The sequence below is a fragment of the Microcebus murinus genome, chromosome 1 (genome assembly GCF_040939455.1).
Source record: "Microcebus murinus isolate Inina chromosome 1, M.murinus_Inina_mat1.0, whole genome shotgun sequence".
NCBI classification, from domain to species: domain Eukaryota; kingdom Metazoa; phylum Chordata; class Mammalia; order Primates; family Cheirogaleidae; genus Microcebus; species Microcebus murinus.
In genome coordinates this window covers 95,344,892-95,367,966 of record NC_134104.1, presented here as the reverse complement: position 1 = coordinate 95,367,966, position 23,075 = coordinate 95,344,892, and the positions used below count along the sequence as shown (strand labels likewise).

The following is a 23,075-nucleotide window of genomic DNA, read 5'->3' as shown; positions in this document are numbered from 1 at the left end:
CCACTAGCTGAGACCACAGGCATGCATGTGGCTAGCTAAATATGCTATTTTCTAATGTCTAAAACTGTGCTGTCCATTACAGTAGCCATTAAACACAAGGAACAATTGAACAATTGAAATATGACTAGTCAGAATTGAGATGTACTATAAGTATAAAATACACATCATATTTGGAAGACTTGGTACAAGAAAAATAATGTAAAATATCCTACTTTTTAAAGTAATTATAAGTTTAAATGACATTTTAGATATATCATACTAAAAATATATTATTGAAGTTAATTTTATTCTTTTCAATAGCTACTAGAACATTTAAAATTACATATAAAAAGTTCACATTATATTTTCATTATATTGTAGTAGTCTAGGATGTATATGAGTTTAAATCTTTGTGTTATAAAGAAATTGTTTTCTTAGAAAAAATAATTAAAATTCCTGAAAGTCGCAAATCAAGTCAATTAAAATGCTAAATTTTTAAAACTACTGTAGCTGTATTTTGCTCTATTGTAATCCATATTCATCCAAACTGTTTACTGCTGCTTTTCTCCATTTTACAGCAACAAACCAGCAGGACTTTCTGTGAAATCATTGACCACCATATACTCCTTAAGTCTCCAGAGTTAACTCCTAATTCTCAGCACCTGAGAGCCAAAGTGAACCATCAGGAGCCACAGGTACTCACTGTCTTAGCCCTGCTGAACTGTCTGACAAAGACAGACTGGCATGGTAAGTGCAAATATTACCACTGACATGGTAAGTGGAAATATTTTAGAAGGGAGAGAAACAAGGTAATTGGTAGAGTCCAGCATTTTATTTCAACAGAAGTCAGATTTTAATGGGTGGAGGGTGGTGAGGAAATGAGAGAAAATATTGATGATAAGGAAGAATCCGCCAGGAACTCGTGGGAAAGAGCCAGCCAGAAAAGGAAGTTTGAGATTTGAGAAGAGGCCTGTGTATGAGTCTGAGAGAAGAGTTAGAGAGGGGTGGTTAGAAAAGAAAATCTGGGAGGTTTTGAGGAGAAGTCTATTGAGAGGGAGATGGAGAAAGGAAACTAGTATTTATAAAGTCATTTATAAAATATTTATGAAAGTATTTATAAAGTATTTATAAAGCTCTGTGCCAGCTACCTGCATATAATAGACTATTAAAAAATATACTATGATATTCATTTTTGCAGTGAAAAATTTAGGTTCAGAGAAATGAAATAATATGCCCCAGGACACACAACTATTAGGTAACAAAGGCAAATTTAGTATCCATTGATTAGTGGGTGAATATCCTTTTATAGTGTTACAGCTAGATTAAAGTGTGAATCTGCAAGAGTGGAAAATTGGCAAGTGACTTAGGGTAACCTGAGAAAACTTAAGTAATTTCAATGATAAAAGTGAATGTGTGATCTGGGTTGGGGAAGGGAGAAGGAAGGCTTAGGGAAGCCTTTGTACTTGGAACCATTCCTGGCAACTGTGAGAACACTATCACATCAAAAGAGAAGCAGGATAGTGATTAGCCTTGGAACTAGTAAAAGTTTTGAACTGACTACTTCCCTAGCATCCCACTATATTTCTAGTAAGTCTAGACCTTTTGGGTTTTTATATACATGCCCACAAGAAATGTAAGAATATTTAAACTTTAACTTCTTATAGATCTGATGGAAACACAATTAAAAGACTTTGGTGCAAGTTTTAGTAAGTTTATCTATAGAAATGAGGTACTACTCCAGCACGTAACTATACGATTTAGAGGTACCATGACATCAGAATTCCCAACTCTGTACTTCTCAATTATGCTCCTTAGAAATTATTTCATCCTCCTTTCACCCAGAACCTTCAAGGACTCAACGCCTTTTCTTCTGATATTCACATTCCCCTTGCCTCAGTAGACTCCTCCAACAATGGCTGTATGATAAATTGTTTTATATATGTCCTTGCCCGTACTCTGTTGGACTTAATCACTTAACCATCCAATCCATAAGTAGATGACAGAGTAGCTGCTGGGAGTGGGGCATAGGAGTAGGAGAAGTCGAAAATTTTATACTCTAAAAGGCTTGGTTCACCATAAATTTACAAAGTTCAAATATAATTTTTGTTCTTGCTGCTGTTTGGCAGGCTTTTTTCATTAACTGCTCTGGGCCTTCTCTATTCTGATTTTTCATTATGCTTCCTTCTTCTAGCTGTTAATCTTGCCTCTCATTTAGCCAAAATCAAGACACTTGGCCCATGCTTTCCCATTTAATCTTCTCATTTCAATCGATTACTGTCTCTACGTACAGATCTTTTTGTCCTTTCTTGATGTCTGTGGAAAAGAAAGGACCCTTTTTGTTTTCTTAAAAAGATAATTGTCATTATTTATTTTTCTTCTATTATTGTTAATTTGTCTTTTTCAATTGACTCCTTTTTATAAGCCTGATAATGGTTAATATTTTTTGTAAGTTTTGATAAATTGATAGAAATAATATATTATTGATCTTTAAGTTGGCATATTTCTTGAATTATGTGATTGAATATTTAAATGATTAGCAGTCATTTCATTTCTTACCAAATGAATTCTCTTTTGAAATATCATGCTCCTTTTTATTTATAAATTAGTATAAAACTTGCAATGATCTTTACCTGTTTGTGAAGTGATATTAAACATTTGTGGATAGTTGTGACAAAACACTTTTCAGTTTGTTTCCTCTTAGTTACATCTAGGAAATAGTAGACATTTAAAAAGTGTAATTTTGTACATTACATTAGTCACCATTTCCCTTTACAATATCTTTAAGTGCTTATATACTTAGAATTTGCTTTCTATATTTCAGATTAAGATATACAGTCATGCATTGCTTAATGCTAGGGATACTTTTCTGAGAAATGCATCTTTAGGTGATTTTCTTGTTATTGGAACATCACATAATATATTTACACAAACTTAGATGGTGGTCTTCCAACATGAAGGTATACCCCAGGGATGGGGAACTTAATGCAGCCTTCCAACATGAAAAGGTTCCCCACCCCTGGGCTATACCTTCATGTTGGAAGACCACATTAATTTAGCTGTAATTAAATATAGTCACATTCAAGAAACTTCAATTAGATATACTTAAAAATGTACATAATTTTGTAAAAATCTAACCACTATGTACTTACTAATTTCAAGAAATGAAAACTATTTGTTAAAGTTAACTGACCTTTTAATGACTTTGTTGTGTCTACTTTTGTTGAAAAGCATTTAAATATTTGGTTGCAGCATGCACGTCTGCAGTTTCAGTTGGTCCTCTGGGTGAGTAACAGTCATTTGTGACCTTAAGGGTGCCTTGATTTGGGATAAGTAGGAGAATGCAGATTCACAACAATAAGTGGTTGAAAAATAAGGAAGTGTTTTTTGGGCATGTTGTCCAAAGGCGTGGGAATTCTTTATTTTTCCATGTTTCAATCAGATCTCTCTTAGCATCAAACAATGACTTTAAAATGTCATCTACTGAGAACTCAATCAATTCCATCTGTAGTTCTTTAGGTGCCTTGGTAATATCAACTAGGTGAGGAGCTGAAATGCTAATTTGAGTGTGATGTCATGATTCCAAAGTCAGTGAACCTTTCATTGTATTCTTCGATTAATAGGTCTATAGCAGCTGTGCATTCTTCAAATGATTTACATATATTATCCTGCTCATCAATGACCTTTGCTAACTGGGGAAAATGTTCATTTGAAATTTCCTTTGGAAGAACACGTGTTTTGAAAAAAAGACAGCTCTTTTCAAAATGCTTGAATTTTTGTCACATATCATATATAGACTTACTTTACCTTGCAAAGAAATATTCAAGTCATTTTGATTTGACATGATATCACACAGAAATGCTGCATTTCTATAGAAATCTTCTTTCAATAATTCACATTGCAGGTTCTTTCTTTCATAAAATTTAACTATCTTTTCTGCAGAGATAAAATTTTGGCTAACATCTGTTCCTGTGATAACCAACACACTTCAGAATGATATGGCAAATCCGTACTGGATACCTCATTGTTCAACTTTAGCATGTTATGAAACTGAGGATGCCATGTTGCACTTGCAGGAATATATAGTTAACAATTCTTGTAACTTGTTGTGAAGTCTCACTTAAAATAGTAGATTTATCACAGAGATTTTGCTGATGCAAGATACAATGAAAAGAAATGAGAGCATCTGGATCTGTGAATACTTTTTTAACCTGTGAAATAGACCCTTCATGTTTTATTGTCTTGGAAAGTGCACTATCTGTACCTACACTCACTAAATTTACCATAATCAGCCCAACTTCATGACATGTATCTTGAAAGCTGCTATCTATAGAAACTATCTATTCCCCATGTTATGTTTGGAAGAGTGCCCTTTTGCAAAGTGTTTGCAAGTGAGTAACTCTTTGTAGCAAAGAAAATCTTCAGTTATGACCCTAATGAAGTATAAAACCTGCACTTAGTCAGTACTACTAATTGATTCATCCAAAGTGATTGAATAATATATATTTTCCTTTTGAAGTATTGCATAAAGTTGTTCTGTTAAGTTGAAGGCTAATTCATGATGCCAGTCAGTTATGACATCAGTTCTCCTTGAAAGAGGCAGTTATTTGCACTTTGAAACAATATTGGGGTCTAAGCATTCTTACAACTTCGACAATGCATTCTTTCACAATTTCTATATCACTGAATGATTTTCCTTTTTCACAAGTATATAGGTTACTTTATAAGTTGCTTCAGTGACATTATTTCCAGGATTTATTTCTGCTTGAAAGAATTGTTTTTGCCCTTGCTTTTCATCTTTTTAATTTCTGTAATATGACCTTCTGCACCTGTCCCTCTAATTTAAAATGTTTGTGGTCCTTATGAGTGTTATAATGCTGATAAGCATTGAATTTCTTTAATGTTGGTATTGCAGTATCACAAAGCAAGCAAAACATCTTATCTTTAGCAGAAACAAGATAATATTGCAATTCTCAATCCTCATTTAAAAAATCTGTTTTCTTCCTTTAGTGTTATTGGTCTTCTTTGACATCAAGGTCTATTAAGCAGACAGAATTGAAAAATACTGTCAAGCTGTGCAACTATTCACAAATGCTACTTCAAACAGAAACACAGTGCACCATTGTCAAAGCTGTTAACAGACTGGTGTACTCAACCCCCATAAATTCTCACAAATCAGCCTCATACTATAGTGGTACCACTCAGGCAGGGGAAGTTAGAACTGAGTGTAGCAGCCATCAGTTTAGCCTTTATAGCTTACTAATGTTCTAATTGTGTCAGTCAATATGGGAGGGTTATTTCATTGAAACTTATTTTATTCTTTGGCATTTTAAATACCTTCTTTTGAAAAACAAAATATAAATATAAAAGAATAAAAATGTGTTAATATATTAAAATGATTTATTCTGTAAAATTTGGAATCAGTCAAATGGCCACATGTAAGGACCTAGAAGGCCACATGTCCTTTCATTTAATTTCAAAATATTATGGGAGTACAAATGTTTAGGTTACATATATTGCCTTTGCCCTGCTCCAGTCAGAGCTTCAAGCATGCCCATCCCCCAGACAGTGCATACCATACCCTTTAGCTGTGAATTTACCCATCCCCACCTCCCCCTCCCAACTGCCTGTCTCCCAATGAATGTTAGTTACTACCATATGTATATATAAATATTGATCAATTAGTACCAATTTGATAGTGAGTACGAGAATGTAAAAATAAGCACCTCATGTACTCACATGTGTCCTTAAGGCCACAGGTTCCCCACCCTTGCTATAGCCTACTACACATCTAGGCTATATGGTATGACCTATTGCTTCTAGGCTACAAACCTGTATAGCATGTTACATACAATTTTAACACAATGGTAAGTATTTGTGTATCTAAACATCTAAATATAGAAAAAGACAGTCAAAATATTGTATTATTATCTTATGAGACCATTGTCAAATGAGGTTTGTTTTGACCAAAACATTGTTATGTGGTATAAGACCATATATTTTAAAAATACTTCTCTTTTTATTTTATGTATTTGAGGCTGGAGGATCGCTTGAGCTCAGGAGTTCAAGACCAGCCTGAGCAAGAGCAAGACCCCATCTCTACTAAAAATAGAAAAAAATAGCCAGGCGAGGTAATGCACATCTATAGTCCCATCTATTTGGGCCCCTGAGGCAAGACAATTGCTTGAGCCAGGGAGTTTGAGGTTGCTGTGAGCGAGGCTGATGCCACTCCACTCTAACACGGGCAACAGAGCAAGATTCTGCCTCAGAAAAAGAAAAAAAAGTTTTGGATTCATATGATTTTGGTTTACCCTTTCTCGTAATATTACTTGATTATCTTAATTTATCAAAAGAGCAGTCTTAAAATTGTCTTTGATTCATCCAACTTAATTCATCCTCCATGCCATTAATTCAGAAGCTACAATTTTCCCAAATTAAATCAAATTTGAAAATTTTACTGATTCATTCTAGAACATAATAAGCATAGTAAGGTTAAGGATCATGTCATAGTTATATTCTCAGCACATAGTATAATTCTTAATGCGTTATTATTGTGCATAATACATAATAAGCTGTTAATAAATGTTTGCCAAATTGGTTTACAAAGTTGTGTTATTACATTAAATCAATGTTATGGTAATTATTTTATTTATGTAATCCTTTGGAGAGTTGCTCAGAGAGCTAAGGTAAACAGATGTGGGGGTGCTTTGCCCCATGTAGCAATGACTGCCAATGATTTCTCTTAGGGGCCCAGACTCCAATCTGGGAGTCTTATAGATAGATCACCCAGGAAAAGAAGTTCTAAAGCAGTAAGCAGAAAGCATTTCAATTTCAGACACTTCTTTGCAGCTGGAAATGGGGAATGGACTATCAGACCAGATTTTTATCCAGCCTACCTTCATTTCAGTCCTTCCACACTGTTATTCTGGGTTTGAACTGTGCTGAGAAGTCATCTGTCTTATACAGGCTGCAGTTCAATGAATTTGTAAATACTGTACCTACCAAACAATTTAGCACTGAGAAAATTAAGGTAACCTTGGGAAATCCTAAAAGTCATTTTTCACTTTCAGGATGTAAGTGTTCAGGAGAAATTAAGGCCGCTGTGGACATTTACCAGATGCACATATGGCATTGTGTTTGTTGTGGACTCTGTTGGTGTCAAAAGGATGGAAGAAGCCAAAACTGAACTGCATAAAATAACTAGGATATCAGAAAATCTAGGAGTCCTTGTACTTATAGTTGCTAACGAACAAGACTTGAGAAACTATTGTCTCTCTCAAAAATTGACAAATTGTTAGCAATGGGTGAACTGAGTTCATTAACTCCTTGGGATTTGCAGCCTACCTGTGCAATCATAGGAGATGTACTAAAGGAAGGACTTGAGAAACTACATAATAACTAAAAGAAGAAAAATGTTGCAGCAACAGAGAAAGAAAAGATGAACATCAATACCTTTTATATCTGTGTGGACTAGGTTTTCTCTGGTTTGATTTTGACAAATGGAAGAGTGTGTGTGGATAGCCTGGTTTGCCTGTCTGCCCTCCAGGATGCTAATGAAGCTTTGTTTTCTTGAGCAATCAAATGCTTAACTCCATTGTGTTGTGGAAGATGAGTAAATGGAGTGCTTCTTAAAGCGATATCTTCTCCCTAACCCACAAATCTTTTGGTAATACCATTTTGGGAAGCCAAGCGAAGACAGTAAATTGAACAGGACACAGTTGTGGAAATTTGACCTGAAATTAGTGAAATAAAACTTTGAAAATTGGCTGTCTAATGTTTTGTGCTTATATCTTTTTTGGGGGAAGCCTTTGTAAGGAATTTGCATACGAGGCTTTGTATGTTATGATAAGATGCTAATGAATGGAAATGTTAAGGTAGATATATATATATATATTATATATATATATAATATATATATAATATAGCAGTTATATTGATCACATTGGTCCAACCAGTCCTTTTTAAACATAAGAGACAAGGAGGAAGTGCTTGCCTTTTTAAGTTTTGGCCAAATGATTTTTGACATTTTTTGGAATCAAGTAATGAAATGGTATACCTTGATTCTAGATGATGTTTTATTAAGTTGGCCTAACTTTAATAAAAATAAGACATTTGGGGTATATTCAAGTGCATGAATTAGTTTTCCTGACAAAGCATGTTTTAGTGTCTAGTCTTACATTTTAGAAATAGCTATGCATTTTTCTATACAAGATTAAAACAACTTTTGGGAGGGGGTAGAGCAATTTTAGAAATAGTTTGTCAGAAGCACTTTCACTTCAAGAACCTAAAATAATTTACTTGACTCTCTTATGTACTAAATATGGACATGTAGACTAATAAATGCATATGCTTGTATACATATATGGATTTATGAAGAAATCAATTGATGAATTCAGTCAAGAGGTTGTAATTATGTGATCTCTAAAATATTCCAGTTAAAATATATTTGTTCTATTAATATTTGCTGGCTGAAAACATATCTGTTTTTGCATATATTTTTGTAGTGTGTTGGAAGGAGCAAAAGCCTTGTAAACACCACTTGATGTGCTGTGGAATGAAAATATAAAAGATACCTTACATGTGTTCTGAGATTTAATTTCTTGTTTACAAGCTGAATAGTGTTAAACAACTGTTCAGTTCTGATTATAGGAAGGAAGAAATGGTACAATACTGCAGATAAGAATTACAATTATAGAAAATGAAGGGGAGAGTAGCAAACATGTTTTATGAAAATTTACTGGTGCTGTTTACATTGGAATTGTAAAAACTCTAAATTATAAGGAGGAAAGAACTTTAATTCATACTTACAGGCAGAGACTTCTAGTGATCATATATTATCAAATCAACATACCATCTATGTGTAAAGCCAACAGTTGTTGGTTCTGAAAATCACCAAAAGAGATACACTTTGCTAACAGTGTTTGTTATGGTTATTATCATTATGATTATTACTATTATCTTTATGGTACAACTGAGTCTTTAGAATCCTAATTGTTACAAAGAAAACGAAATAGCTTTCTGTGGAGTTTTCATATGTTAAAGGTACCTGCACTAGTGATGATCACTTAGAATGTTAATATTTATAGAAATGTGGATAATAACTACCAATAAACAAGAAGCTTTAGGATGACAGTGTTTGACTTTGAGTTTTAAGGTATCTCCACTTTTGCTGAAGCTTTTAATTAAATGTGTAAAAACAACTTTGACCAGCTGTTCTATTTAGTCCTAGTAGTTTGGATCTGCTCAGGTGTGACAGGCATTGAAGGCTATTTTCTGAGAGGAACATATTTTGACATTATTGTGCACTGATATTGAAGTCATAATGTCTGTTCAAAACATGACTAGATCCATGATTGGTTAATAAAGCTTGCTTTAAAAAATTTCTTTGCAAGGTCTTCCTGAAACTCTGTTTTTAACCAAGCCAACCATTGGCTGTCCTCATTTCTTACTGTTGTATTCTTTCTTCTTTCTGTCCAGCTTTAGACAATGTTAGCATAGTCTCCTCTCTGTGTTAGAATTCAGCTACCCAATTTGAAAGAGCATGTGTTTATCCAGTGACTTTTTTCTTTCTGACCACTTTAGATGACCAACCTTCTTCAGTACTTAGGACTGTCTCTGTATCTGCGTAAGTCTTTATGTAGAACTGGCTTTGAGCATTCTCAGTTATGGCAGCCTTCATTCCCAAAAAAGTCTCTACACTTTGAACTTTCTGATATTACCTGCAGTAAGGAGAACTCAAAGAAATGTTGGTCAATTGCTTATTGACCATACATTTTATTTTGTGATGATCATTTTGAATAGTGTTACTTCTAACAGAGGCCAGAAAGAGTTCAGAGATTCCTAATGGGAAATAATTCAGCATACTGCATTTGCCAAGGAATGAAACATCACAGTTGGTACATAAACTGTTAAAAAAATTAAAAAGGAAAGGGTGGCTTTGAGAGAAACACAGACACATGTTCTGATGTTATTTTTCTTACTATTGGAAAAGAGCTTCCTATGTAGTCAAATGGTTAAACTTTCTGAGAGGATGTAGGTTGAATTTATAGTTTACTACTTTGTGAAACAGATATGAGAACAGAGGTTAGAGGTGTATAGTCAAAATGTAAGGAACTGAAAAAGAAAGAAAGAAGATCTTGATAGAGTGAAATTAAGCACCTGTATTGCCTTCTATAATTTTTTTTTTTTTAAGAAATAGACTTGAAGAGAAGAAACAGGTGCTTGTGTTGTTTTAAGGCTACTGAGAAGAAAAGTAATGAATCAGACACTAAAAATGTGTGGGTAAACCATAAAACAAGATTTGTAGGAAAAATTTGGAGTATGAGTCCTCACAGTTTTGCCGAAGGCCATCTGTATTCATCTTCTTCTATGTGCCAGGTAAATAAAGCAGTGCAGAAGTATATCCTGTCTTGCATAATCCTATAGGGTTGGCATTAGTTTAAGAACTATGGTTGTTTATAATTTTTGTGTTTAGTAAAAAGGAAGTTATAGATATATAATATCTCTGTATGATTAATTAAAAAACATAGTAGCCGGCATTTATTAAACTTCACTGAATGTCAGACACTATGCTAAGTTCCTAAATCATGCTTCATTTCATCGTCACAGACATTTTATGATATAATATAAATGTAATATTCATTTTACAGATGAGGAGACTTAGATTTAAGGAGATCAGATAACTGCTGAGGGACACACAAATATAAATGACAGAGCTGAGAATTAAACCTAAGAATCAGATCACAGAGCCTACTACTGTAGAACAAAATCTAATTATCAAATTACATAAGACCCAATATCCCAAATTAGTAGCATCAAACTTACTGAATATGTTAAGAATATTTATGTATATGATCATTTCAGATTTAAGGATTTGCTCTTTCTTCCTTAGATTTAATAATTATATTTAAAATATGTATTGTATTTGCTTACATTAGTAAGTGGTATACTAATAAGAATTTATACATTTATTGATGACTCTAGGTCATGATGATAGTCATTTAAAATGATGGGAGCAGTGTAGTTCATTGGGTTAAATATTAATGCTATAAAGTCATATCCTCTGGATCTCATTAATACATCCACAACACTATGGCCTTTCAATGGCATTCTATATTGTAAATGCAGGAATTAATAAGCAATGTGAAATGAGTGTCTTTGTGAAGAATACTGAATTAAGACTGACATCTGTCTCCTCAGGTTTGTCCCAGTGAAATACTTTGTAATTCTAAAATTGGGAGTGGTAGGTTATTGAAATATAATTCCAGCTTTTTTTGTTCTTAGAAAGTTTTGAATGAATGTGAGTATTGCAGAATAAATAATGTATTAAAGGTAAGGTAGATTTATGGGGAAGATGAGATTTTTACAGAGGAGAGAGGCAGGAGAGTTTATTAGGAAAGTAATTTTATGTACAGTAAGGGAGGAAGTGCATAAAAAGAAAGTAAGTAATGAGATGATAGGTTTTTTTGGTTTACTTTTGTTACAACAATTTTGACATATCAGCTGGAAGTAACTTGTGTTCTCATTAACCTCTATTCCCTTGCTGCTGTTTCCAAACCCTGCAGATGGGCTTTGGCTAAGGAAAGCTTCTGATCATCTGAGATTGGAGCAAAGGGCCTATTATAGTCCTCCTCTTATAGATATTGTTCAATTTGAAAAATAAACCTTAAGAAAACCTTGCTCAATGTTTAAAAATAGCTACAGACTTACTTTAGCTACCACAATAAAGAGAATATTTTATTTAATTCATTAATATTGTAAAATGTAATAATGATATTTAAATTTATCACATATTCAAAAATGCATATCATATCAGCAAAATGATTTTTCATCTTATTTACTTGAAAGCCATACTTCTTTTGCAAATATCACAGGGAATTTTACATTTTTATCAATGAAAAAGAAAACATATATAATGGAAAGTATATTGAGTAAGGATTCCTAGCCTGAAATTTTATCTTGTTTATTTCCCTGTAAAATAGTGTCAGCTTATCACTTAGGGTGGATAAATGTACAGGAAGAAACATTTAGACCTTTGACAGTGACATACGTTAATCCAGTCATTCAATAACAGCAAGCACAGCCACTGTTAGCAAGTTTTCTCCTTCAGTCATTTCTGATTGAGATGCAGAGCAGTATCATTTGTTCTAAGGTGCTTATGAGGTTTTTATGCTAAGTCAGAAACAATGACAGTCTCAACCTATGTTATCACCTGACAGGTTGCCAACTTCTCAAGCTGCAGAAGACATTTTAAGGGAACATTTATTTTTGATTCCTTCATTCAACATGCATTGAATTACTAAAACACTTATTAAGTGTCTGTTATATGTCAGGTCCTAGAGCTATAGAAGAGATCAAGACATAGTATCTGACCTCAAGGAACTTCTAGATCAGTAGTGAGAAGTAGGCTCCAGCACCAAAAAAGAAAAGTTTATTAAAGAATCACTTGATCTTCTGTTAGATATAAGTATAGAGCACAATAAAGGAAAAAAGAATAGATTGTTAGCATTATTTATAGGGTCAGGAAAGACTTCTTAGAAGTGACATTTTGTGTCTTAATATATGAGATGGCCTAACAGGAGAGGGTCCACAGATTGAAATGCAACCTGAGGAGCTTGCATTCCTAATTGAGGAGTCAAAATTGATAAAGGTAGAGCATCAAGCCACTTGGCACAGTTAAAGAAGTATAAGCCATTGGAGTGGCCAGAATGTAGGGTTAGGAAATCTTGGTGAAAACCATGGCTGGAGAGGTAAGCAGGGCCCATGTATGATAAGCTTTGTATAATGAGCTGGTGCCTTTATTATGAGAGATAAATGAAAACTTTATACACAGAAATACAATAAACATATTCACAGGTCAGAAAACAATCAATTCCTAAAGAACTCTGGGAACTATGGAAAGCATATATGTAAAGGTAGAGATCTACGTGAGATGGTCAAATTATTGCACATCCTGGGAGCTTGGAGCATCCTATTTCTGTTTCTTTGACGTTGTGTTTCAGCATTTGCCTTGTAGGGAAAGGGTGTTTGATCCTGCTTTGGTTTTAGCTTCCTGGATACTTCCAATAGAGATGTCTGTTTCTAATACAATGTAAAGTTCCTCTTTTAGCTTTTGAGACTAGTTTTCTTTCAATAATTTTTAAGAACTTTCTTAGTTGTGGTTCTATGTACAATGAGAACATTTCATTGTGTTAAGGTACATAATAGTTGTATATATTTATGGGGTACACGTGATGCTTTGGCACAGGCATACAATGTGTAATAATCAGTCAGGGTAAGTGGAGTATCTATCAACTCCAGCATTTATCATTTCTTTGTGTTGGGAACATTCCAAATTCACTTTTTTAGTTATTTTAAAATATAAAATAACTTACTGTTGACTATAGTCACCCTGTAGTTCTATCAAATATTAGATCTTGTTAATTTTATCTAAATATATTTTTGTACCCATTGACTATCCCCAAAAAGGGAAACCCTTGTGCACTATTGATGAGAATGTAAGTTATTATAACCACTATGGAGAACAGTATGGATGTTCCCCCCAAAACTAAAAATAGAACTACCATATGACCCAGCAATCCCGCTTCTAGGTATATATCAAAAAGAAAATAAATTAGTATATGGAAAAGATATCTGCACTTTTTTGCAGTATTATTCACAATAGCCAAGACTTGGAATCAAACTAAACATTCGTCAATGGATGAATGGATAAAGAAAATGTGAGATACATACACACACAAAATGTAATATTATTCACCAATAAATAATGAAATCCTGTCATTTGCAAGAACATGGATTGAACAGAAAAACATGTTAAGTGAAATAAACCAAGCACAGAACAACAAATTTCACATATTCTCAACTCATACGTGGGAGCTAAAAATTAAAATAATTGATCTCATGGAGATAGAGAGTGGAATATGGTTAGTAGAGTCTGGGAAGGGTATACTTGGGGGCATAAATGTCTATCATTTTTTAAACATACATTTGTGTATTTTTACAACAAAGTGGCATTTAATTTTCATAATTTTAGAAATCTTAATTTTAACAATATTAAAAACTATAATTATAGTCTTAAGCTTTACTTCTGCCAATAATTCCCCTCTCCATAGGCAATTACTAATTCTTTTTGCTCTCCCTTGGCATTTAAATACATATTTTTAGATGATGTGCTTTTATTAATATTTCTTATTAGTTTTTTATTTATAAGTTAAAATTATTAATTCACTGCTGTGAAGACTGAGGGTTTATTTCTCTAGTGCCATCATGATACCATTTTTCTGAATTGCAATTATATATCTTGATGTGTGAACTCCAAGCTGAGTACTTATGAAGTTCTTGGATAGTTTGTTCTGTTAATTCTTGGGTAATATCTTTCACTTTTCATTTCTATTCTTTTCCTGAACTTTATTTTGTTAGATGTTGAGCTTCCTAATCCAGTCCTCTAAGTCTCTCTCATCATTCTTCTTATTTTTTATTTTCTTCTATTTATTTTATACTATGAAATATATAATACATGCAGATATTCAAGAATATAGGGATATGCAGTTTAAACAATAATTAAATGAGTATTCTTGTACTAATCTTTCAGCATAAGAAAAAGAAAATTACAAATAACTTAGAAGCTTTTGATATTTCACTTAAGACTTATATGCACTCTAAATTAGAGAGATTTCCTTCTGTTTTTGAGTGTTTTTCCCTCTTTTTTCTTTTGAATGGATATTCTATTATAGAGATTATATGTATTTTGTCTTTGTTGCCATGCAAATATGGTTAATTACTTTTCTAATACTAAAAAAATACAGCATTGTTGAGACAAATCCAACATGTTCTTTGGTTTAATAAATACTTTCCATAGGATCCTTGTTTCAATAGTTAGCAGTAAGCTGTTGGTAAATTTCTTTTCTCATGACATGTTTAAGTTTGAAAACAAGGTAAATTATATTTCCTTTTAGCCTATTCTCTGAGGATGTTAATGTAATATTGTATAGTGACTTTCTACTGTAGCAATTTAGTTAAACCAGAACTATATTTCCCAGAACTGTCTTCCCTCTCTGGTTCCATGAAAGGATAGGCCATGAGAGAAATATGTGTGGACTTGAAAGGAGAATATGAAGCAGCAGCCACTATGCTCTGATGATTATTAGGGTAAGATACCAGACACCATTGCAGTTTGCACATATTTTTGCTGATTCAGTTGCTCACTTTGTTGTACCTTCAGCTCTTCCATCTTTTGCATGTCTTCCTCTTTCAAATTCTCTAACTCCTGAGCAAGATGCATGTGGAGCACTAGCTTATTATGCTGCGAGCACTATGCTTTTATGCTAAGAGCACTAGCTTATTCTGTAGTAGATTTGAGGTGGTGAGAAACAGAAGTGGATTCCAGAATATCCTTGGGTTTCAGTCCTTGCTTTTCTCTGCTCTGTGTGTAGATGTTATTCTCCCAATTGCCACATGTGCTAATTTAGTGACTTCAGGTCCACCACAAGATGCAGAGGTAACAACTTTCCATTGACTTTTTTATTTTCTTCCATGATTACATAAGGTCTGATTCCAGGGTCTGTTCCATGAGATTGCAACCAGTGCATCATACAGGACCTCACACTCAGAACAGTGCCCGTGTTCTGTAGTTGCCATTTTCAAATTCTTAATAGTTTTGTCTTTGATTTTGTCTTGTGTAATCAAATTCTGATGGGACAATGGAGCATGAAACAGGTGCTTGGATCCTTGGCTAACAAGCTGTTTTGCCTTTCTGAGAAGCTTTATTGGTGTTCCACTCGCTAGGCTTTCCCCAGCAACTGCTGCTGTTTTAGAGACCCAGCAGACCCCTGGGCATGTGGGTGGGAAGAGTTGGGGTTGGATACATGCACTTTATGCATCAAGTCATGGAGCTGTTCCAGTGCCTGTAAGGATGTACACTCACCCACAAGTATTTCCATACACAAAGGAGTATGACAAATAGCAAATAAAAACAACATCACAGATAGAAAGAGATCAGGGAAGGAAAAAAAGAAGCTTTGTTCCTGCTCTTTGAATGGAAGGCTTTGAATTTTTATTGTGCATAGACTGCTCAAAATTATTTAGCTGGCCCTGTCTAATTCCTATAATAAATCTCTGAATCCCCGTTGCTCTTAGTTGTTCTGCTTCTCTGATTAAACCCTAACTGGTACACAGTGGAATGAACTGCTTCTCGGATGTTGATAGAACTCACTTCTAATACATTTGGGCTTGCATCTTCATTATAGGAAGACATTTAGCTGATTACATTTTTAATGGTTATGATTATTCAGGATTTTAATTTCTTCTCAAGTTAGGATTTGTAAGTTGTACTTTTGTAAGGATTTATGGATTTCATCTAACTTTTCAAATGTGTTGGTATAAACTTGTTCTTAAAATTTCAAAGCTGATTAATTTCTGTAGCATCTGTGGTTTTGTCCCCTTTGCCTTGTTTTTGCTTAAATTAATCTTCCCAGTGATTTGTCTACCTGCTAGTCTTTTCAAAGAGCCCATTTTAATCATCAGTGACCCATTATGTTTGTTTTTTTATTTTATTAATTTCTGTACTTATTGTTTGCTTCTAAATTCCTTGAGTTCATTCTACTGCTGTTTTATTTATTTTTTTAAGTTGAAATGTTTTTAAGCTGAAACTTCAGAGCTTTTTAAAAACTAATGGATAAGAATATAAGTTTAGATTTAACTTTAAAAACAAATTTTAAATAAAAATTATTGGGGTATAATTTACATAAAATTCACCTTTCTTAAGTATAAAGTTTGATAGGTTTTGACAAATTATACACCAATGTAATCATTACCCCAATCAAAATATAGAATATTTTTATCACTCCAAACAGTTTCTTCATACCTCTTTGTATCCATCACTTTCCCAAGCCCCAGGTAATCACCGATCTGCTTTCCATTATTATAGATTATTTCGACTATTCTAACATTTCGTATAAGTGTAAGCATACAGGATGCTTTTTTGAGGGATAGCTGCCAAACCCACTTAGCCATTCTAGCATAGGAAATGTATTAGTGCACATAACCAGATATACAAATGAATACAACTTCTGAATCATTTAATTCATCACTGAGTGAATTCACCAAGGACCCAGGTTGTTGGAAGTACGAGGAAGTTAATACTCCACAGGACAAAAAGGGGTTTTAACCAACAGGGCCAGTAGCTGGACATAAATATATTTCCGGGGTGGCTATATCTTAAATACATTCTGTATGACTCGGGAGAGTTCCTAAAGAAATTAAGCTCTTATGTCCACCTCAATGGTCATTCGTGACTAGGTTTCCCTCTTGTCTGTATTAGTCTTCCCAGTCTCTCACTATAATTGCTGTATAAATTAATTATAAATAAATTACTCAAAATAAATCAAATCAAATCAAAATAAATTACTCCACATAAGATCTTGTCTCAGGTTCTCTTTTCTGGGGCAGACCATGCTAAAAAAAAGAAGTATATTAATGGAAATTCTTAAGTATAACCACACAAAAAAATAAAAAGAGACCCCAAAATTTCTAAAACACCTAAAGAATGTAGCCACCACAGCTGAGAACTATTACTTCACATAGATAGTTTGGGGAATGTACCTATATATTTGCAAAGAAAATATATGTATTTACCCACAGGAAGCTCTGGTAAAAAAAAAAAAAAAAAAAAAAAAGAAAATATATGTATTTTCTATATGTTGTGTAATTTTGCTATTCAATTTGTCCATATTATTGTGACACAACAGTGGTATTACTGCCATTATTTTTTAAATGTGTAGAAGTTTTTTTGTGGTTTAAGGAATTTGGACATAATTATTGACATTTAAATAGCGGAGTTCCAGGTATGCTAAACATTTTTGCAGTGTCTAAGAGAAAGACCAACAATAAACAAGTGTACCATATGTTTCATGACTAAATCTATATCCTGTCTTTATTTTATATACACAAGCGTTTTTTCAGTGTTTGTAATACACCGAATTTTCCAGCACACAATTACCATGAAGACTGAGGAAAGTTAAGTCAACACTGGGAAAGCAGAGTGGAGAGTCAGAAACAACCTGGATTTTTGGTGAATTCACTCAGTAATGAATCAAATGATTCAGAAGTATATTCATTTGTATATCTGGTTATGTGCACTAAACATTTCCTCACTGGTTAAGCCCATTGTGGTTTTCATTTGCTTATTTATTTATTTTAAGATTTGTAGCCAGAAGCAACCTAAAAGTTAGATGCAAGGATTTTTGTTGTGATTATCTATGTTGTATTAGTATTGTTAGCATGAATAATCACCTCCATTATGTAATTTGTTAGTGAGATATAAAATCTGTTATTCAAATTTTATGTTTATTTTTAATCTAGGCCATTTAATAAGCTCTTTAAGTCAAAGTGCAATCATCTTTATTTTCCAATTGTGTAATTATATGCCTACAGATAATTATTCATCAGTTTCTAAAACTACATAGTTAAGTGAATATTGAATTTATCAAATGCTTGTTCAACTTTGAGATTATATTATGTTTTTTAAAGGCTTTTTGTATTTTTCCAATTTTAAAGCCATCTGTGAATTCTAGTAGTAAGTCTTATTTGGTCAGGTCAATTAATATTTTAATACATTGCATAATGCAGTTGATAGCTTTCCATTTGCTATTAATATTTTTAAAATCTTTTTTAATCAGGGAGTTATAAGTGATTTTTGTTTTTATGCTATATTTGTAATATTTGGTAATGAGTTAATATTCATATTTTTCTATAAGTTTAAATAGCATCTGAATTTTTGAAATTACTAGCAGAATTATATTCTTTTATAACTAAAAAAGTCTTTATATCCCTCATGATTTTATTTTGTTTAATTCTTAATTTTATTTAATTTTCTCATTTTCTCCTAATTGTAATTGCCGATATTTTGTGCATATTGTCTTACTTTTTTAAAAAAACATGTGCTTGACTATATTTACTAATTATGTATTTCCATTTTTTTATTTCCTAACTTCTCCCTTTATTTCATTTTTATACACAAAATATTATTTATATATCTTTTTGTTTAACATACTTGTTTATTTGTGTACCTTTGTATAAATGTACCATAACTGGCTATTTGCTATTTTGGAATATTTATGATACTTATAATTATATTTATTAATTTATAAATTACTAATTTATAAATTAATTTATAAATTACTTATACTTATTTTGGCTATTATATATAACATTATGATAAATATTATAAACACTATTATTAATTTTTCTGGTTACTTTCTAATGATAAATGCCTGTAAAAACTACTAGGCTGAATACTTTCTCTTTCTTTCTCCCTCTCATTCCAATTTTATAATGCATTTTCAAATTAATTCTTTATTAAAAAGTTTGCACAATAGCCATTAGTGTGCATTCATAAATTTGCTTTTGAAGAATGTGAAAATAATTTAGGTAATAGATCTTTTTTAAACTACCACTGTTATTAAAAGTATACATGGGACTAAGTAAACTTATATCCTTTTTTTCAGTCTAGAAAATTGATTTTAAAATCTCAAAAATTTTTAATTTTAGAATTCTCTTAATAAGGAGAAAAACAGTAGATATGAAAATGGTTAATTTTCATATAGATTTTGGTACTATCCACAGAAGAAATAATTTAAGTAATTTAACATTAAGTTATAAACTTTGAGCTCTAACTTTTGTATAAAGTTGTTCTTTCACTTTATTTTATAAATAGAAAAGGAGTAAATTTATCTACAGTTGTTAATGCTTTCCCTGAGATGAGTAATAGTGAAGAGAAGCAGAATTAAGCTATTCTCTGTACATTTAATAACCTGTCCCTTATGACTTTTAGCTTCTTTTCTTATCAAATTCTCTATACTCTCCAAGGACATTCTAACACTAGAAAAGTACATTTCAACACAATTTAGAATAACAATACAACTCTCTGTGCCAAGCCTGATTTAGGCCTCTGGTTTTGTATATTTAAATGGTTGCTTAAAATAGAGGAATGTGTTTCTATATTATGAAATCCTCCATTGTTTATATATATGTAGACTGAAAAATGATGGGCCACCAGCTTTGGAGTTAGAAATGTCTGAGTTCAGATTTTTCTGCTACTTAATGATTTAATGACATTGGGAAAACTTATTAACATTCCTAAGCTTTAGGAAGACTTATAGGATGAATATGTATATATAATTTACTTATAAACTGTTGTTTATTGTTCATAAAGATTTTCGCTGTTCAGTTGGTATATGTGTATGCATGCACATGTGCATATATATATGGTGTATGTGTGTTCACACATGCAATTTAATAGGTTTATAAGCATAAGCATATACAGTAGCATTTTGTTCTGAAAGAGAGGGCTTATGAATGGGGACTTGGATTTAAATTTCATATCCACCACCTTGGATAGATAACTTAATTGCTTTTTTGTTTCATGCACCACCCATCTACATTCCCTACTTCAGCCTGTTGGATAAATTCCTTGGGCAAAACTAAGTTTCATTCCTAGAGCAGATTCTTTATCTCTTCAAGACCTTTTATTATGCCCTAGCTAACCAATATGCCCTAGCTAACTCAATATGCACACTGCTAAGGTCAGGAAAAGGATGTCAAACAGCAAACACCTCTCTTTGTCTCTCAGTGTAATTACTAGGCACACAATATATTATTTATATCTATACTAACCTACTGCTTATTTAAATTTCTTACTTTTATTGATACTGCTATAACAATAATATTAAGTTTTTAAAAATTGTGTAACTGCTTAGAATATATTCAAATTACTTCTCCAAAGTACTCAGTGAACCAATCCCCTAGAGACATCTGTATTGAATCAAGAACTCTCTGGAGCTATGAATATTTTTGGTTTTGATTTAGTAGTTTTTGTCCCCACCCCCTCCCAAATCTTTACTTGAGAAAAATTACATTGAATTCACAATCAGGCTTATTCTACTCTTCCCGACACAATAGTGGAAATGAAATAAAATATATAGTCAGCATATTGTCAATTCACAGTTACAGTAACGCTTGTGAATGTGGCATTTAGATGCCTGACAGATGTTTGCCTATGTAATTATTCAGAATTGTATTTTCCACTGCTTTTCTGTAATGTCTATTAACAGAAAGCCTAGAGCTGAAACTTTAACTCTGAATAAATGTTTTAAGAAAAAGCTGTAAGAAACTAATGTCATTGTTATTTCTATTATTACCAAGTATGTCTGATTCTGATATTACATGACTGCTAGAAAGTCAGTCACCTGACTCTCCATCACCCTGTAAAGATGAATCTTTTACACCCCTCCTCTACCACCCTCCACTTCATAATAGAATTTTTTCTTCTTCCTTCAATAAATTACATTTTCTGTACAAACTGTATTATTTACTTCTAAACTGTTGTTTATTACTTATATAATCATGTTTTCACTGCTCAATTGATATATTTTTCTAACTATGAAAAATTATTTGGGTATATTGAATTGAGATAGAATGCATCTTATTTTCTCATTAAAGTTAATAAATGTGTGTGCATGCACATGTGTTTGTGAGTGTGTGTGTGTAGGCAATATTTTAAGGAAGAAATTAAAGTTATTAACTAAAACTTGGGTATAAATTTATCCCTGAGAGATTCAAAAGCCAATATAATCTACATTTCTATAAATGTAACTTCCTTGGTGATTGTCATAAATGAGCCTTTATGTTGAACATCATTAAATTCTATAAATAGCATGCTACATATAGAACATTATAAAGCATATACCTAAAGGCATTTGTATAATTTTTGCCATAAATTTCAAATATTGTTTGTTATACAAAAGACATAGGAATTTTAACAGAATTTTACAAATCCATGATTTAAAAGTGCCAACATTTGATAATAAAAGGTCTGACTTTTAAATTTTAATATGTGAAGCAGAAGACTAGGTCATCTAAAATTATAACTATTAATTATTACTTTTTGAGGTTGATCTTCTTAACACTTATTTAATTGTAGGATTTTTGTCATAAATAATGGACAGATTAATATGGCTTTTAAATAATAGCTTCTTTTACTTGAATATAATAAATTTATGCCATGGCTTAATATATTAAAGAAATTATGTATAAAGGCAGATCAGACATTAACTTTCAAAGATTAATAATGCATAGATTCCAAAAAATCGATCAATCAATCGTAGATTCTAGCCTTTCTTTAAAAGATTTTTTTAAAGTTTTGTCTAACAATTTGTTTATGCTCATAAAGTGAAAATTTGAAATCATCTATCATATTATCTATCTGAAAATTAATTTTTCCTCCATCCCACTATTTACAATAATGATTTCTTCTACAAAATCTTCCTTAGAATGTGTATTCTCATATGGGCAATAGTGAAGGCATGAAGACTGCTGATCGATAGCATTTGTGACTTTGTCATTATAAGCGTGGATAAACCATAATTTGGATTGGTGACTTTATCTGTCTGTCTAGCCATCTATCTATTTTCTATCTATCAATCATCTATCATCTATCTATTCATCCATCTCTAATTATCTATCTATATTGGGTTTACTCACTCCTTTAAGAAAATATTTACTTGAAGTTTATTTAAATGTAATAAAATGTAAGCATTTCATCTTGCTTAAAGAAGAATTCATAGGTCCTCTTGGATGGTTTTATGCATTATTATTGCATAGGTTATTTAATTACAACAACTTAGTCTGACAAATAAAAATAGGCATAATTTTTCCCCAAATATTAACTACATCAACATTTCTGATAGAGACCAACATTGGTAAAATATGAGCCCTGAAAGTAACCAATTTACCAGAATCAGAAAATAAGAACAAGAAATATTTAGTGATTTTGTTAGCATGTAAAGTGACTATGGGTATTTTTTTAAAACAGAAAACACCCACTAAAACTAATTGCAGAGTTAACACAAAAACACTGCTTTAATGGCTTTGGCATGAGGAGAATCTGACTACTGCTGTGATAATAAATATAATAGTGATAATTCATAATGGTATTAACACTAATTACCACTACTACTAATCATAATGCCTCACCTAACATTTGCTAAACACTTAAAATTGACAGAAATTGTGCTAAGCATTTTGCATTAACAATTTTATTTCAT

General features: G+C 32.3%; 1 long non-coding RNA gene and 1 pseudogene across 2 annotated transcripts in view; both read left to right on the top strand.

Annotated features, from left to right (window-relative positions):
- The window catches only part of LOC105881535 (uncharacterized), a 358,441-nt gene that overhangs the window by 181,520 nt on the left and 153,846 nt on the right, over positions 1 to 23,075 (top strand). For both annotated transcript variants that reach the window (XR_012919746.1, XR_012919747.1), the window contains one exon: positions 558 to 726. This is a non-coding gene — a long non-coding RNA (uncharacterized LOC105881535). The remainder of the gene's footprint in view (positions 1 to 557; positions 727 to 23,075) is intronic.
- On the top strand, positions 6,832 to 7,845 carry LOC105881534 (ADP-ribosylation factor-like protein 4A; annotated as a pseudogene).